This window comes from Paramormyrops kingsleyae, chromosome 2 (genome assembly GCF_048594095.1).
Source record: "Paramormyrops kingsleyae isolate MSU_618 chromosome 2, PKINGS_0.4, whole genome shotgun sequence".
Classification (NCBI taxonomy): domain Eukaryota; kingdom Metazoa; phylum Chordata; class Actinopteri; order Osteoglossiformes; family Mormyridae; genus Paramormyrops; species Paramormyrops kingsleyae.
In genome coordinates, this window is record NC_132798.1 from 31,580,493 (window position 1) to 31,599,389 (window position 18,897).

General features: G+C 38.8%; 3 long non-coding RNA genes across 4 annotated transcripts; all 3 read left to right on the forward strand.

The window, feature by feature from the left end:
* Positions 1-744: 744 nt before the first annotated feature.
* On the forward strand, positions 745-3,942 carry LOC140587610 (uncharacterized). The gene is made up of 2 exons (XR_011989255.1): positions 745-2,185; positions 2,503-3,942. It is a non-coding gene; the product is annotated as an uncharacterized lncRNA (long non-coding RNA).
* A 2,643-nt stretch (positions 3,943-6,585) lies between these two features.
* Positions 6,586-10,750, forward strand: LOC140587611 (uncharacterized). 2 transcript variants are annotated; one of them, XR_011989257.1, is made up of 3 exons: positions 6,586-6,941; positions 8,055-8,142; positions 8,394-10,750. It is a non-coding gene; the product is annotated as an uncharacterized lncRNA (long non-coding RNA). The 2 variants fall into 2 exon arrangements; XR_011989256.1 differs by lacking the exon at positions 6,586-6,941 and having other exon boundaries at positions 7,540-8,142.
* A 3,588-nt stretch (positions 10,751-14,338) lies between these two features.
* On the forward strand, positions 14,339-17,558 carry LOC140587612 (uncharacterized). Its single transcript, XR_011989258.1, has 2 exons — positions 14,339-15,801; positions 16,119-17,558. It is a non-coding gene; the product is annotated as an uncharacterized lncRNA (long non-coding RNA).
* The last annotated feature ends 1,339 nt before the right edge of the window (positions 17,559-18,897 follow it).

The window sequence follows — 18,897 nt, forward strand, 5'->3', positions numbered from 1 at the left end:
CGATTAGCCCCGCATGTCCGTATACACTGCCAATCTCCCGCCGCTCGGGGTGGGAACCCCGGCAAATTATACCGCCGTCTTAACAAACCCTGACATTTTTCTACGACGGAAATCGATCCGGGGACATCGAAAGGTTGGGAAGCCCTACTAAACTAGCATGTTTCACATGAATTTACTAACCAAATAGTCTGTCATTATTTAAATATTAGCAACCACTTTAGTAACGAAGACCACTGCATTTTAAATAACGTTAAAAATATGTAATATTTTTACCGTATTATAGACATTTACTATTATTATAGAATAAAAGGCTAAATAATCAAAATGGCACAACATTAGTTGATGAATTATCAGACATTTTGGAGAGCTAACATGGTACTCACCTCTGCGCCATTGTCATTATTTAAATATTAGCAACCACTTTAGTAACGAAGACCACTGCACTTTAAATAGCGTTAAAAATATGTAATATTTTTACCGTATTATAGACATTTACTATGTTATTATAGAATAAAAGGCTAAATAATCAAAATGGCACAACATTAGTTGAAGAATTAAGAGACATTCTGGAGAGCTCAGCTGACATGGTACTGTACTCACCTCTGCGCCATTGTCACTCGAAGAGTTTGTTGTGTTTTAAACGGTAAAGATTGTTGACGTTGTTTCTATGGAAACTACTCTGTCCGCTTGACCGTAATATAAAGGTACTGTATGTATGTAGTAATTGGCTGGTTGCAGATTTGATCCCTACAGTATATGCAGTAATTGGCCATTGACCTCTTGGACCGTCTGTGCTGCTGTCACCTGCATTTAGGCAGCTGTTACGTTTGCTGTCATTACATTCAATCCAAAATGTCAAAGTACAGGATTTAAGCTTAGATTTGAATTAGTAAGGAGACTGTGGCAAACAAAATATATATATTATTGATCACACGAAGAATGTCTTCAATTTTCTCCTTCTTTCAGTTCTTAAATAATCTGTCAGTTCTTGCTGTGTTTGGTTGGGATTTACCATTTTAACATTGTAGCAGTTCTCAGGCAATACATAGACAAATTCATTTTTCAGTATTGTTATGCTGTAAACGGTTACCTTCACGTTTAAACAAAGGTACTTTGTTTTGATAAGAGCAAGATACATCAGTTTTGTACATCTGTACTCTGGTCTTACTCCTTGTACATATGGATGGCATGGAAGGACAGTCACTACAGTCACCTATATTCTCCCCATCTGCTTTTCTCATTTCAGTGTTGATACTGCAGACGATGGATCTCTTGCTTGGTTGCTTAATAACCACAAGATCGCCAATAGCAGAATGAATAAGACTGAAGTAGATGTAAGGCCACATGTCTGTCTGTCTGCCATAAAAGAAATAAAAGGAGGAGTTGGAATTACTTATGATTAATTATTGATCCCCATGGGGAAATGGTCTTTTTACACCTCCCTCAACTTGCTCTTTGTAGAGTAAGCTGTCTGCGAAGGGCAGCCACATGTTGGGGCGCCCAGGGAGCTGGGGGTTAAGGGCCTTGCTTAAGGACCTGCAGACGTGCTGAGGCTGGGTTTGAACCGGTGTTCTTCTGATTACAGTCACACAGGCTTAGCCCACTGAGTCACACGCTGCCCCCTATTATGGAGAATCATTAATGGATTATGGATAATATGGCTGGCCATGGTGAAAAAGGTGTGCAAATGTTTACCAATTCACATTCGGGATGACATAAAGGGTTGGCTAATTCAGTATGGGTGGAAATGATGTATTTGGTAAATGTTGTCAACCTGTTGCAAATTATTAAACCAATTCAAATATTAGCGTATTTCTATAGCTTATCATGACGAATCAATGCGTTCGCAAATGTAATTTTAAGAAAAAATATACATATAAAAAACTAAAGCACAATCTAAGGATGCAGTAAAATGACCATTTAACCATTTTGTAGTTTCTGACCAGCAGTCCCCTGTCAGTTAGTATTCTCCCAAAAATGAGGGACTACTGATTAGCAGTGAGGATGCCGGGGCGGCTGAGGGGTCAGGTATTATATATGAATTGATGTTACACTCATATTCACACACAAGTGATAGATGGATTCAATATGAAATTCAGGTATTCAGAAGTTGATGAGATTTACATTTCACAGGGTACCCACGGTCATGGAAAACCTGGAAAAGCATCCCCACCCAAAGCCCCCAGTGAGTAAGCCATAGGCGACAGTGGCAAGGAAAAACTCCCTAGAAGGAAGAAACCTTGGGAGGGACCAGACTCAAAGGGGGAGCCCATCCTCCAGGGGCCGGCAGGGAGAGTCAAATGATTAATTTCTTTCTTAGTGGGCAAACTTACAAAATCAGCATGGGTTCAAATAGTTTTTTTCCTGACTGTAGACATGTACATTTTAAATATTTTATGTGCAGTTTTTAAGCTTATTGTGATTACTGTATGCATTAACATTTCTAAGACTTAATTAACACTCGGCCTTTTAATTAGTCCCTCTTTCGACTTCTTCCAAAAGGCAGGAGACAGCAGAAGAAGCTCCATTTTATCATCATCTTCTTCTTCCGGCTCTTCTCAGTATTATCTCCAGAAAGATCTTCGGCATTCACACTGAATGGCACTTCTTCTTCACTGTAGATCTTCTCGACAGCATCAGCATCTTCTTTTATTTTATCTGTCTTCATCACTTCAGTGTCGTCCTCTTCCTCAGGTCCTTCTTCTGCTATAGTCACTAGCTGTGATCTGTCTTCAGATGCCACCATACATTGAATCCTGACCACTGTGGCAGCATCAGCATCTTCTGCCTCCTGGAATATCACGTCAGTGTCTTCATCTTCCTCAGGTCCATCTTCCTGTAAAGCCTGCAGCCATATTCTGGCTAGATATGCCGCCATGCATTGCCATCGGTCAACTGTGGCAGCATCAGTGTCCCACTGGATCCAGGCTTGGAACGTGTGGATGTTGGTCCATGGAAGTTTTGAAATTTAAAAAAAAATTTTCCAGGCTCTGGATAAGTTTTGGAATTCTTGGATACAGAGGGAAAAATTTGGAAATTAGCCTTGTTCATTTTTGTTAGACTTTGTTCATTTTGGAAATATACGAGCAGAAGTCAATAGTTAATTATCTTGGTAAACATCAGTTTCTGGCACTTATACTGCACAGATTTCGCATATTTGAGATCGCTGCTTTTTTGCTCGCTATTCCAGTTTTTATTGTTTTATTTATTTATTTATTTGCACGTATTTGAATGTTATTGATCACAATTTCCTGTTTTTGACTCTGTTTGCCTCTACAATCATAAGGTACATATAAATATTTTAATATTGGGATTAATTTTCTCAATAATTGAACGCTGTTTGCACATTGGTGAAAGTTGTCCATCGTCTGTGTTTATTTGGTAATTCATTCTTATTTCTTTGTGCATTTGAGAATTAATGCATCATTAGCAGACCCAAGATTTCAGGTACTAGATTTTAGATTTTATTTTGTTATTTTTCCTTATACAAATACTGTTCTATCTACTTTAGTTTTACAAACTTGTGGGTTTTGGAACATTTTCTTATGGTACTGGAGAAGTTTTAGAAAAGTCATGGAAATTTAATCTGCCAGAATTGGGGGAACCCTGATTTTAGATTTTAGATTCAGAGGTAAACTACACAGAGGTGTATTAGTGAAATTAAAAGACTAACAAGTTCAATGTTTTTGTACAGCATATTTCAGGCTCAAACGGATAATGAGACAGTAATAAAGAAAGTTGCTGAGACCAGTACACTACTCAGGCGGCTGTTACTGTTATAGATATTTTGTTATTGTTTTTTAAGCCCTTTACAGTTAAAACTTTGTATTGTAGTGCAACATGCCTCACGTGAAGAACTGCGAGATTAATTTTGATATTATTTTATTTATTAATTTGACTAGTGTTTGAAAAAAAGCAAATAAAACTACTGAACAATAAGAATTGAAGTATTGCCTCATTTATCCAGTTTTCACCTTCCTGAAAAAAGTGGGCTGGTCAAGGGCATGAAACTCCCAGGCTGAAAATTGGCTCCACTCCGGCACTCTCCACCACTGTAGCTGCATCGGTGATTGTAATGTAGTTACTAATATTTCTTTAGCAGATACTTAGCAGACCCAACAACCTTCTGGTAACAGGCACAGTGTCCAAACCCCATGAGTCACACATACCCTGCCCTCTAAACTGGCTTGATCCACCAGAGATAGGTGTCTATAGAACTTGGTTAACCTGAGGCTGGAACCCAATTGACCAATATAGCTAATACTTCAAAATTAAGGCTGTTTCTCACATGTTATTTCCATTATTTTGCCCACCCCTGTAATATCATACAAGGAATGATATACTGGATATGTGATTATGGAAGATAGATGGATAAATATTTAAAAAGCCTGGTTGAGAATAAGCAGTGACACTGACATTTATGTAATATGAAAATGACATTTATTTAATAAAGACATACATTCATTTCTTATATACACTTTTGGATGAGTTTGCCCACTAACAAAGAAATGATCAGTCTATAATTGCAATGGTGGGTTTATTTGAACAGTGAAAGACAGAACAATAACAAAATCCAGAAAACGTTCAATTAATTCACATTTTCATGAATGAAATAAATATTTGATCCCTTTGCAAAACGTGCTTTAGTAATAAACCTACCATTGAAATTATAGACTGATCAACAACAACAAACAACAAATTAATTTTTGTATAGTGCACTATCACAAGCGCTTTACTGCATCCCCACCCAAAGCCCCCAGTGAGTAAGCCATAGGCGACAGTGGCAAGGAAAAACTCCCTAGAAGGAAGAAACCTTGGAAGGGACCAGACTCAAAGGGGGAGCCCATCCTCCAGGGGCCGGCAGGGAGAGTCAAATGATTAATTTCTTTCTTAGTGGGCAAACTTACAAAATCAGCATGGGTTCAAATAATTTTTTTCCTGACTGTAGACATGTACATTTTAAATATTTTATGTGCAGTTTTTAAGCTTATTGTGATTACTGTATACATTAACATTTCTAAGACTTAATTAACACTTGGCCTTTTAATTACTACCTCTTTCGACTTCTTCCAAAAGGCAGGAGACAGCAGAAGAAGCTCCATTTGATCTTCTTCTTCTTCTTCTTCTTCTTCTTCCGGCTCTTCTCAGTATTATCTCCAGAAATATCTTCGGCATTCACACTGAATGGCACTTCTTCACTGTAGATCTTCTCCGCAGCATCAGCATCTTCTTTTATTTCATCTGTCTTCATTACTTCAGTGTCGTCCTCGTCCTCAGGTCCTTCTTCTGCTATGGTCACTAGCTGTGATCTGTCTTCAGATGCCACCATACATTGAATCTTGACCACTGTGGCAGCATCAGCATCTTCTGCCTCCTGGAAAATAACATCAGTGTCTTCATCTTCCTCAGGTCCATCTTCCTGTAGAGTCTGCAGCCATATTCTGGCTACATATGCCGCCATGCATTGCCATCGGTCCAGTGTGGCAGCATCAGTGTCCCACAGGATCCAGGCTTGCAAGGTGTGGATGTTGGTCCATGGAACAGCTCTCAGAATTCGCTCTCTGGGGAATAAATGACAGATAGTTCACCAGTGTTTTACAATGATAATAAAGTGAACAAAGAGCTGACATTTCTTCAACCATACAGAAAATACAATTGCTACAATTATTATAATAAATAATTCCAGAGTTGACGTACATAAACAGCGAGCAAGATTGTAAAAAAAATGAAAATACACCATATGTACAATAGCATATTAAACAGTAATGTCACCAAGTTGTAACTAGAATACGAAACAACAGTGCTCCACATCAATGGGTCGTATTTATTTGAGGTCATTGTCCAAGGTACGCATAAATGAAAACGAGCTCGCGGTGGCCATTTTACCGGGGTGCGAGTGACAACAGCAGCAAGAAAACCCCGAATCTAAGTTTCTTCTGTATACCTTCAGATCGTACAAATCAAGGCAAAGCGACAGAAGAGCTAATTAAGTTAATTTCTATGATCTAAACGTGGGAGTTTTATAGCCACTGAACTTGTGTCAAAGGGAGAACCGACTGGTGAACTTGACGTTGCATATCATCTGCGTCGCAGTCGCTAGTCCCGTTTTGTATTTTTTGAGTTTATGTTTGGCACCCTACTGAAAGGCAAAGCTGGGAATTCACGCATTATTATAATTTAAGAAAGCGTTACGGTGTCTCATTGCGCCTGCAGTTACACTTTATGGTTAAGTGTGTGGTAGATTACTTCCTTCAAATGATACGAAGAAATGCCGGTCCTATTTGCCTGAACAAAATACAGCTTTTCATAGTCTGGATCACTCGCTATACGTTTAGTTTATATGAAACTTTCTTTAACATTGAAAAGAAATACAGAGCTTATTGCAACTGTGCGACGGACGAATCCGACAGTCCCTGGTAAAATGGCCGCTACGCACAAATCGTGACGTAATACGCATGTAACTTCATACAACCCATTGGATGCCCAGATGAATACTACCGAGAACTGAGTTAACACTGATGAAACTAAGAGTATTTGAAAGTGTTAATTCTGTGTAATATTGTAAACAGACGTCATGATAAGCCTGAAGCATGTAGCCTACTCCGAAAGCAATGCCTCAATTTGATTAAACAATTTAACATCCTGTACAGTAGGGGGATCCAACTTCCGGTCATGGTTCCGGTACCGTCCGCGGTCAGTATCCCACCGGGCGGCGGACAAGTCGGGGTAGAGGTGCCAGCCGTCCCGTTTATTATGGGATCGCGCGGTTTTGGAAAGAAATCCGCCCGTATTGATGCACGGAAATACGCGATTAGCCCCGCATGTCCGTATACACTGCCAATCTCCCGCCGCTCGGGGTGGGAACCCCGGCAAATTATACCGCCGTCTTAACAAACCCTGACATTTTTCTACGACGGAAATCGATCCGGGGACATCGAAAGGTTGGGAAGCCCTACTAAACTAGCATGTTTCACATGAATTTACTAACCAAATAGTCTGTCATTATTTAAATATTAGCAACCACTTTAGTAACGAAGACCACTGCATTTTAAATAACGTTAAAAATATGTAATATTTTTACCGTATTATAGACATTTACTATTATTATAGAATAAAAGGCTAAATAATCAAAATGGCACAACATTAGTTGATGAATTATCAGACATTTTGGAGAGCTAACATGGTACTCACCTCTGCGCCATTGTCATTATTTAAATATTAGCAACCACTTTAGTAACGAAGACCACTGCACTTTAAATAGCGTTAAAAATATGTAATATTTTTACCGTATTATAGACATTTACTATGTTATTATAGAATAAAAGGCTAAATAATCAAAATGGCACAACATTAGTTGAAGAATTAAGAGACATTTTGGAGAGCTCAGCTGACATGGTACTGTACTCACCTCTGCGCCATTGTCACTCGAAGAGTTTGTTGTGTTTTAAACGGTAAAGATTGTTGACGTTGTTTCTATGGAAACTACTCTGTCCGCTTGACCGTAATATAAAGGTACTGTATGTATGTAGTAATTGGCTGGTTGCAGATTTGATCCCTACAGTATATGCAGTAATTGGCCATTGACCTCTTGGACCGTCTGTGCTGCTGTCACCTGCATTTAGGCAGCTGTTACATTTGCTGTCATTACATTCAATCCAAAATGTCAAAGTACAGGATTTAAGCTTAGATTTGAATTAGTAAGGAGACTGTGGCAAACAAAATATATATATTATTGATCACACGAAGAATGTCTTCAATTTTCTCCTTCTTTCAGTTCTTAAATAATCTGTCAGTTCTTGCTGTGTTTGGTTGGGATTTACCATTTTAACATTGTAGCAGTTCTCAGGCAATACATAGACAAATTCATTTTTCAGTATTGTTATGCTGTAAACGGTTACCTTCACGTTTAAACAAAGGTACTTTGTTTTGATAAGAGCAAGATACATCAGTTTTGTACATCTGTACTCTGGTCTTACTCCTTGTACATATGGATGGCATGGAAGGACAGTCACTACAGTCACCTATATTCTCCCCATCTGCTTTTCTCATTTCAGTGTTGATACTGCAGACGATGGATCTCTTGCTTGGTTGCTTAATAACCACAAGATCGCCAATAGCAGAATGAATAAGACTGAAGTAGATGTAAGGCCACATGTCTGTCTGTCTGCCATAAAAGAAATAAAAGGAGGAGTTGGAATTACTTATGATTAATTATTGATCCCCATGGGGAAATGGTCTTTTTACACCTCCCTCAACTTGCTCTTTGTAGAGTAAGCTGTCTGCGAAGGGCAGCCACATGTTGGGGCGCCCAGGGAGCTGGGGGTTAAGGGCCTTGCTTAAGGACCTGCAGATGTGCTGAGGCTGGGTTTGAACCGGTGTTCTTCTGATTACAGTCACACAGGCTTAGCCCACTGAGTCACACGCTGCCCCCTATTATGGAGAATCATTAATGGATTATGGATAATATGGCTGGCCATGGTGAAAAAGGTGTGCAAATGTTTACCAATTCACATTCGGGATGACATAAAGGGTTGGCTAATTCAGTATGGGTGGAAATGATGTATTTGGTAAATGTTGTCAACCTGTTGCAAATTATTAAACCAATTCAAATATTAGCGTATTTCTATAGCTTATCATGACGAATCAATGCGTTCGCAAATGTAATTTTAAGAAAAAATATACATATAAAAAACTAAAGCACAATCTAAGGATGCAGTAAAATGACCATTTAACCATTTTGTAGTTTCTGACCAGCAGTCCCCTGTCAGTTAGTATTCTCCCAAAAATGAGGGACTACTGATTAGCAGTGAGGATGCCGGGGCGGCTGAGGGGTCAGGTATTATATATGAATTGATGTTACACTCATATTCACACACAAGTGATAGATGGATTCAATATGAAATTCAGGTATTCAGAAGTTGATGAGATTTACATTTCACAGGGTACCCACGGTCATGGAAAACCTGGAAAAGCATCCCCACCCAAAGCCCCCAGTGAGTAAGCCATAGGCGACAGTGGCAAGGAAAAACTCCCTAGAAGGAAGAAACCTTGGGAGGGACCAGACTCAAAGGGGGAGCCCATCCTCCAGGGGCCGGCAGGGAGAGTCAAATGATTAATTTCTTTCTTAGTGGGCAAACTTACAAAATCAGCATGGGTTCAAATAGTTTTTTTCCTGACTGTAGACATGTACATTTTAAATATTTTATGTGCAGTTTTTAAGCTTATTGTGATTACTGTATGCATTAACATTTCTAAGACTTAATTAACACTCGGCCTTTTAATTAGTCCCTCTTTCGACTTCTTCCAAAAGGCAGGAGACAGCAGAAGAAGCTCCATTTTATCATCATCTTCTTCTTCCGGCTCTTCTCAGTATTATCTCCAGAAAGATCTTCGGCATTCACACTGAATGGCACTTCTTCTTCACTGTAGATCTTCTCGACAGCATCAGCATCTTCTTTTATTTTATCTGTCTTCATCACTTCAGTGTCGTCCTCTTCCTCAGGTCCTTCTTCTGCTATAGTCACTAGCTGTGATCTGTCTTCAGATGCCACCATACATTGAATCCTGACCACTGTGGCAGCATCAGCATCTTCTGCCTCCTGGAATATCACGTCAGTGTCTTCATCTTCCTCAGGTCCATCTTCCTGTAAAGCCTGCAGCCATATTCTGGCTAGATATGCCGCCATGCATTGCCATCGGTCAACTGTGGCAGCATCAGTGTCCCACTGGATCCAGGCTTGGAACGTGTGGATGTTGGTCCATGGAAGTTTTGAAATTTAAAAAAAAATTTTCCAGGCTCTGGATAAGTTTTGGAATTCTTGGATACAGAGGGAAAAATTTGGAAATTAGCCTTGTTCATTTTTGTTAGACTTTGTTCATTTTGGAAATATACGAGCAGAAGTCAATAGTTAATTATCTTGGTAAACATCAGTTTCTGGCACTTATACTGCACAGATTTCGCATATTTGAGATCGCTGCTTTTTTGCTCGCTATTCCAGTTTTTATTGTTTTATTTATTTATTTATTTGCACGTATTTGAATGTTATTGATCACAATTTCCTGTTTTTGACTCTGTTTGCCTCTACAATCATAAGGTACATATAAATATTTTAATATTGGGATTAATTTTCTCAATAATTGAACGCTGTTTGCACATTGGTGAAAGTTGTCCATCGTCTGTGTTTATTTGGTAATTCGTTCTTATTTCTTTGTGCATTTGAGAATTAATGCATCATTAGCAGACCCAAGATTTCAGGTACTAGATTTTAGATTTTATTTTGTTATTTTTCCTTATACAAATACTGTTCTATCTACTTTAGTTTTACAAACTTGTGGGTTTTGGAACATTTTCTTATGGTACTGGAGAAGTTTTAGAAAAGTCATGGAAATTTAATCTGCCAGAATTGGGGGAACCCTGATTTTAGATTTTAGATTCAGAGGTAAACTACACAGAGGTGTATTAGTGAAATTAAAAGACTAACAAGTTCAATGTTTTTGTACAGCATATTTCAGGCTCAAACGGATAATGAGACAGTAATAAAGAAAGTTGCTGAGACCAGTACACTACTCAGGCGGCTGTTACTGTTATAGATATTTTGTTATTGTTTTTTAAGCCCTTTACAGTTAAAACTTTGTATTGTAGTGCAACATGCCTCACGTGAAGAACTGCGAGATTAATTTTGATATTATTTTATTTATTAATTTGACTAGTGTTTGAAAAAAAGCAAATAAAACTACTGAACAATAAGAATTGAAGTATTGCCTCATTTATCCAGTTTTCACCTTCCTGAAAAAAGTGGGCTGGTCAAGGGCATGAAACTCCCAGGCTGAAAATTGGCTCCACTCCGGCACTCTCCACCACTGTAGCTGCATCGGTGATTGTAATGTAGTTACTAATATTTCTTTAGCAGATACTTAGCAGACCCAACAACCTTCTGGTAACAGGCACAGTGTCCAAACCCCATGAGTCACACATACCCTGCCCTCTAAACTGGCTTGATCCACCAGAGATAGGTGTCTATAGAACTTGGTTAACCTGAGGCTGGAACCCAATTGACCAATATAGCTAATACTTCAAAATTAAGGCTGTTTCTCACATGTTATTTCCATTATTTTGCCCACCCCTGTAATATCATACAAGGAATGATATACTGGATATGTGATTATGGAAGATAGATGGATAAATATTTAAAAAGCCTGGTTGAGAATAAGCAGTGACACTGACATTTATGTAATATGAAAATGACATTTATTTAATAAAGACATACATTCATTTCTTATATACACTTTTGGATGAGTTTGCCCACTAACAAAGAAATGATCAGTCTATAATTGCAATGGTGGGTTTATTTGAACAGTGAAAGACAGAACAATAACAAAATCCAGAAAACGTTCAATTAATTCACATTTTCATGAATGAAATAAATATTTGATCCCTTTGCAAAACGTGCTTTAGTAATAAACCTACCATTGAAATTATAGACTGATCAACAACAACAAACAACAAATTAATTTTTGTATAGTGCACTATCACAAGCGCTTTACTGCATCCCCACCCAAAGCCCCCAGTGAGTAAGCCATAGGCGACAGTGGCAAGGAAAAACTCCCTAGAAGGAAGAAACCTTGGAAGGGACCAGACTCAAAGGGGGAGCCCATCCTCCAGGGGCCGGCAGGGAGAGTCAAATGATTAATTTCTTTCTTAGTGGGCAAACTTACAAAATCAGCATGGGTTCAAATAATTTTTTTCCTGACTGTAGACATGTACATTTTAAATATTTTATGTGCAGTTTTTAAGCTTATTGTGATTACTGTATACATTAACATTTCTAAGACTTAATTAACACTTGGCCTTTTAATTACTACCTCTTTCGACTTCTTCCAAAAGGCAGGAGACAGCAGAAGAAGCTCCATTTGATCTTCTTCTTCTTCTTCTTCTTCTTCTTCCGGCTCTTCTCAGTATTATCTCCAGAAATATCTTCGGCATTCACACTGAATGGCACTTCTTCACTGTAGATCTTCTCCGCAGCATCAGCATCTTCTTTTATTTCATCTGTCTTCATTACTTCAGTGTCGTCCTCGTCCTCAGGTCCTTCTTCTGCTATGGTCACTAGCTGTGATCTGTCTTCAGATGCCACCATACATTGAATCTTGACCACTGTGGCAGCATCAGCATCTTCTGCCTCCTGGAAAATAACATCAGTCTCTTCATCTTCCTCAGGTCCATCTTCCTGTAGAGTCTGCAGCCATATTCTGGCTACATATGCCGCCATGCATTGCCATCGGTCCAGTGTGGCAGCTTCAGTGTCCCACAGGATCCAGGCTTGCAAGGTGTGGATGTTGGTCCATGGAACAGCTCTCAGAATTCGCTCTCTGGGGAATAAATGACAGATAGTTCACCAGTGTTTTACAATGATAATAAAGCGAACAAAGAGCTGACATTTCTTCAACCATACAGAAAATACAATTGCTACAATTATTATAATAAATGATTCCAGGGTTGACGTACATAAACAGCGAGCAAGATTGTAAAAAAAATGAAAATACACCATATGTACAATAGCATATTAAACAGTAATGTCACCAAGTTGTAACTAGAATACGAAACAACAGTGCTCCACATCAATGGGTCGTATTTATTTGAGGTCATTGTCCAAGGTACGCATAAATGAAAACGAGCTCGCGGTGGCCATTTTACCGGGGTGCGAGTGACAACAGCAGCAAGAAAACCCCGAATCTAAGTTTCTTCTGTATACCTTCAGATCGTACAAATCAAGGCAAAGCGACAGAAGAGCTAATTAAGTTAATTTCTATGATCTAAACGTGGGAGTTTTATAGCCACTGAACTTGTGTCAAAGGGAGAACCGACTGGTGAACTTGACGTTGCATATCATCTGCGTCGCAGTCGCTAGTCCCGTTTTGTATTTTTTGAGTTTATGTTTGGCACCCTACTGAAAGGCAAAGCTGGGAATTCACGCATTATTATAATTTAAGAAAGCGTTACGGTGTCTCATTGCGCCTGCAGTTACACTTTATGGTTAAGTGTGTGGTAGATTACTTCCTTCAAATGATACGAAGAAATGCCGGTCCTATTTGCCTGAACAAAATACAGCTTTTCATAGTCCTGATCACTCGCTATACGTTTAGTTTATATGAAACTTTCTTTAACATTGAAAAGAAATACAGAACTTTATGCAACTGTGCGACGGACGAATCCGACAGTCCCTGGTAAAATGGCCGCTACGCACAAATCGTGACGTAATACGCATGTAACTTCATACAACCCATTGGATGCCCAGATGAATACTACCGAGAACTGAGTTAACACTGATGAAACTAAGAGTATTTGAAAGTGTTAATTCTGTGTAATATTGTAAACAGACGTCATGATAAGCCTGAAGCATGTAGCCTACTCCGAAAGCAATGCCTCAATTTGATTAAACAATTTAACATCCTGTACAGTAGGGGGATTCAACTTCCGGTCATGGTTCCGGTACCGTCCGCGGTCAGTATCCCACCGGGCGGCGGACAAGTCGGGGTAGAGGTGCCAGCCGTCCCGTTTATTATGGGATCGCGCGGTTTTGGAAAGAAATCCGCCCGTATTGATGCACGGAAATACGCGATTAGCCCCGCATGTCCGTATACACTGCCAATCTCCCGCCGCTCGGGGTGGGAACCCCGGCAAATTATACCGCCGTCTTAACAAACCCTGACATTTTTCTACGACGGAAATCGATCCGGGGACATCGAAAGGTTGGGAAGCCCTACTAAACTAGCATGTTTCACATGAATTTACTAACCAAATAGTCTGTCATTATTTAAATATTAGCAACCACTTTAGTAACGAAGACCACTGCACTTTAAATAACGTTAAAAATATGTAATATTTTTACCGTATTATAGACATTTACTATTATTATAGAATAAAAGGCTAAATAATCAAAATGGCACAACATTAGTTGATGAATTATCAGACATTTTGGAGAGCTAACATGGTACTCACCTCTGCGCCATTGTCATTATTTAAATATTAGCAACCACTTTAGTAACGAAGACCACTGCACTTTAAATAGCGTTAAAAATATGTAATATTTTTACCGTATTATAGACATTTACTATGTTATAATAGAATAAAAGGCTAAATAATCAAAATGGCACAACATTAGTTGAAGAATTAAGAGACATTTTGGAGAGCTCAGCTGACATGGTACTGTACTCACCTCTGCGCCATTGTCACTCGAAGAGTTTGTTGTGTTTTAAACGGTAAAGATTGTTGACGTTGTTTCTATGGAAACTACTCTGTCCGCTTGACCGTAATATAAAGGTACTGTATGTATGTAGTAATTGGCTGGTTGCAGATTTGATCCCTACAGTATATGCAGTAATTGGCCATTGACCTCTTGGACCGTCTGTGCTGCTGTCACCTGCATTGAGGCAGCTGTTACGTTTGCTGTCATTACATTCAATCCAAAATGTCAAAGTACAGGATTTAAGCTTAGATTTGAATTAGTAAGGAGACTGTGGCAAACAAAATATATATATTATTGATCACACGAAGAATGTCTTCAATTTTCTCCTTCTTTCAGTTCTTAAATAATCTGTCAGTTCTTGCTGTGTTTGGTTGGGATTTACCATTTTAACATTGTAGCAGTTCTCAGGCAATACATAGACAAATTCATTTTTCAGTATTGTTATGCTGTAAACGGTTACCTTCACGTTTAAACAAAGGTACTTTGTTTTGATAAGAGCAAGATACATCAGTTTTGTACATCTGTACTCTGGTCTTACTCCTTGTACATATGGATGGCATGGAAGGACAGTCACTACAGTCACCTATATTCTCCCCATCTGCTTTTCTCATTTCAGTGTTGATACTGCAGACGATGGATCTCTTGCTTGGTTGCTTAATAACCACAAGATCGCCAATAGCAGAATGAATAAGACTGAAGTAGATGTAAGGCCACATGTCTGTCTGTCTGCCATAAAAGAAATAAAAGGAGGAGTTGGAATTACTTATGATTAATTATTGATCCCCATGGGGAAATGGTCTTTTTACACCTCCCTCAACTTGCTCTTTGTAGAGTAAGCTGTCTGCGAAGGGCAGCCACATGTTGGGGCGCCCAGGGAGCTGGGGGTTAAGGGCCTTGCTTAAGGACCTGCAGACGTGCTGAGGCTGGGTTTGAACCGGTGTTCTTCTGATTACAGTCACACAGGCTTAGCCCACTGAGTCACACGCTGCCCCCTATTATGGAGAATCATTAATGGATTATGGATAATATGGCTGGCCATGGTGAAAAAGGTGTGCAAATGTTTACCAATTCACATTCGGGATGACATAAAGGGTTGGCTAATTCAGTATGGGTGGAAATGATGTATTTGGTAAATGTTGTCAACCTGTTGCAAATTATTAAACCAATTCAAATATTAGCGTATTTCTATAGCTTATCATGACGAATCAATGCGTTCGCAAATGTAATTTTAAGAAAAAATATACATATAAAAAACTAAAGCACAATCTAAGGATGCAGTAAAATGACCATTTAACCATTTTGTAGTTTCTGACCAGCAGTCCCCTGTCAGTTAGTATTCTCCCAAAAATGAGGGACTACTGATTAGCAGTGAGGATGCCGGGGCGGCTGAGGGGTCAGGTATTATATATGAATTGATGTTACACTCATATTCACACACAAGTGATAGATGGATTCAATATGAAATTCAGGTATTCAGAAGTTGATGAGATTTACATTTCACAGGGTACCCACGGTCATGGAAAACCTGGAAAAGCATCCCCACCCAAAGCCCCCAGTGAGTAAGCCATAGGCGACAGTGGCAAGGAAAAACTCCCTAGAAGGAAGAAACCTTGGGAGGGACCAGACTCAAAGGGGGAGCCCATCCTCCAGGGGCCGGCAGGGAGAGTCAAATGATTAATTTCTTTCTTAGTGGGCAAACTTACAAAATCAGCATGGGTTCAAATAGTTTTTTTCCTGACTGTAGACATGTACATTTTAAATATTTTATGTGCAGTTTTTAAGCTTATTGTGATTACTGTATGCATTAACATTTCTAAGACTTAATTAACACTCGGCCTTTTAATTAGTCCCTCTTTCGACTTCTTCCAAAAGGCAGGAGACAGCAGAAGAAGCTCCATTTTATCATCATCTTCTTCTTCCGGCTCTTCTCAGTATTATCTCCAGAAAGATCTTCGGCATTCACACTGAATGGCACTTCTTCTTCACTGTAGATCTTCTCGACAGCATCAGCATCTTCTTTTATTTTATCTGTCTTCATCACTTCAGTGTCGTCCTCTTCCTCAGGTCCTTCTTCTGCTATAGTCACTAGCTGTGATCTGTCTTCAGATGCCACCATACATTGAATCCTGACCACTGTGGCAGCATCAGCATCTTCTGCCTCCTGGAATATCACGTCAGTGTCTTCATCTTCCTCAGGTCCATCTTCCTGTAAAGCCTGCAGCCATATTCTGGCTAGATATGCCGCCATGCATTGCCATCGGTCAACTGTGGCAGCATCAGTGTCCCACTGGATCCAGGCTTGGAACGTGTGGGTGTTGGTCCATGGAAGTTTTGAAATTTAAAAAAAAATTTTCCAGGCTCTGGATAAGTTTTGGAATTCTTGGATACAGAGGGAAAAATTTGGAAATTAGCCTTGTTCATTTTTGTTAGACTTTGTTCATTTTGGAAATATACGAGCAGAAGTCAATAGTTAATTATCTTGGTAAACATCAGTTTCTGGCACTTATACTGCACAGATTTCGCATATTTGAGATCGCTGCTTTTTTGCTCGCTATTCCAGTTTTTATTGTTTTATTTATTTATTTATTTGCACGTATTTGAATGTTATTGATCACAATTTCCTGTTTTTGACTCTGTTTGCCTCTACAATCATAAGGTACATATAAATATTTTAATATTGGGATTAATTTTCTCAATAATTGAACGCTGTTTGCACATTGGTGAAAGTTGTCCATCGTCTGTGTTTATTTGGTAATTCATTCTTATTTCTTTGTGCATTTGAGAATTAATGCATCATTAGCAGACCCAAGATTTCAGGTACTAGATTTTAGATTTTATTTTGTTATTTTTCCTTATACAAATACTGTTCTATCTACTTTAGTTTTACAAACTTGTGGGTTTTGGAACATTTTCTTATGGTACTGGAGAAGTTTTAGAAAAGTCATGGAAATTTAATCTGCCAGAATTGGGGGAACCCTGATTTTAGATTTTAGATTCAGAGGTAAACTACACAGAGGTGTATTAGTGAAATTAAAAGACTAACAAGTTCAATGTTTTTGTACAGCATATTTCAGGCTCAAACGGATAATGAGACAGTAATAAAGAAAGTTGCTGAGACCAGTACACTACTCAGGCGGCTGTTACTGTTATAGATATTTTGTTATTGTTTTTTAAGCCCTTTACAGTTAAAACTTTGTATTGTAGTGCAACATGCCTCACGTGAAGAACTGCGAGATTAATTTTGATATTATTTTATTTATTAATTTGACTAGTGTTTGAAAAAAAGCAAATAAAACTACTGAACAATAAGAATTGAAGTATTGCCTCATTTATCCAGTTTTCACCTTCCTGAAAAAAGTGGGCTGGTCAAGGGCATGAAACTCCCAGGCTGAAAATTGGCTCCACTCCGGCACTCTCCACCACTGTAGCTGCATCGGTGATTGTAATGTAGTTACTAATATTTCTTTAGCAGATACTTAGCAGACCCAACAACCTTCTGGTAACAGGCACAGTGTCCAAACCCCATGAGTCACACATACCCTGCCCTCTAAACTGGCTTGATCCACCAGAGATAGGTGTCTATAGAACTTGGTTAACCTGAGGCTGGAACCCAATTGACCAATATAGCTAATACTTCAAAATTAAGGCTGTTTCTCACATGTTATTTCCATTATTTTGCCCACCCCTGTAATATCATACAAGGAATGATATACTGGATATGTGATTATGGAAGATAGATGGATAAATATTTAAAAAGCCTGGTTGAGAATAAGCAGTGACACTGACATTTATGTAATATGAAAATGACATTTATTTAATAAAGACATACATTCATTTCTTATATACACTTTTGGATGAGTTTGCCCACTAACAAAGAAATGATCAGTCTATAATTGCAATGGTGGGTTTATTTGAACAGTGAAAGACAGAACAATAACAAAATCCAGAAAACGTTCAATTAATTCACATTTTCATGAATGAAATAAATATTTGATCCCTTTGCAAAACGTGCTTTAGTAATAAACCTACCATTGAAATTATAGACTGATCAACAACAACAAACAACAAATTAATTTTTGTATAGTGCACTATCACAAGCGCTTTACTGCATCCCCACCCAAAGCCCCCAGTGAGTAAGCCATAGGCGACAGTGGCAAGGAAAAACTCCCTAGAAGGAAGAAACCTTGGAAGGGACCAGACTCAAAGGGGGAGCCCATCCTCCAGGGGCCGGCAGGGAGAGTCAAATGATTAATTTCTTTCTTAGTGGGCAAACTTACAAAATCAGCATGGGTTCAAATAATTTTTTTCCTGACTGTAGACATGTACATTTTAAATATTTTATGTGCAGTTTTTAAGCTTATTGTGATTACTGTATACATTAACATTTCTAAGACTTAATTAACACTTGGCCTTTTAATTACTACCTCTTTCGACTTCTTCCAAAAGGCAGGAGACAGCAGAAGAAGCTCCATTTGATCTTCTTCTTCTTCTTCTTCTTCTTCTTCCGGCTCTTCTCAGTATTATCTCCAGAAATATCTTCGGCATTCACACTGAATGGCACTTCTTCACTGTAGATCTTCTCCGCAGCATCAGCATCTTCTTTTATTTCATCTGTCTTCATTACTTCAGTGTCGTCCTCGTCCTCAGGTCC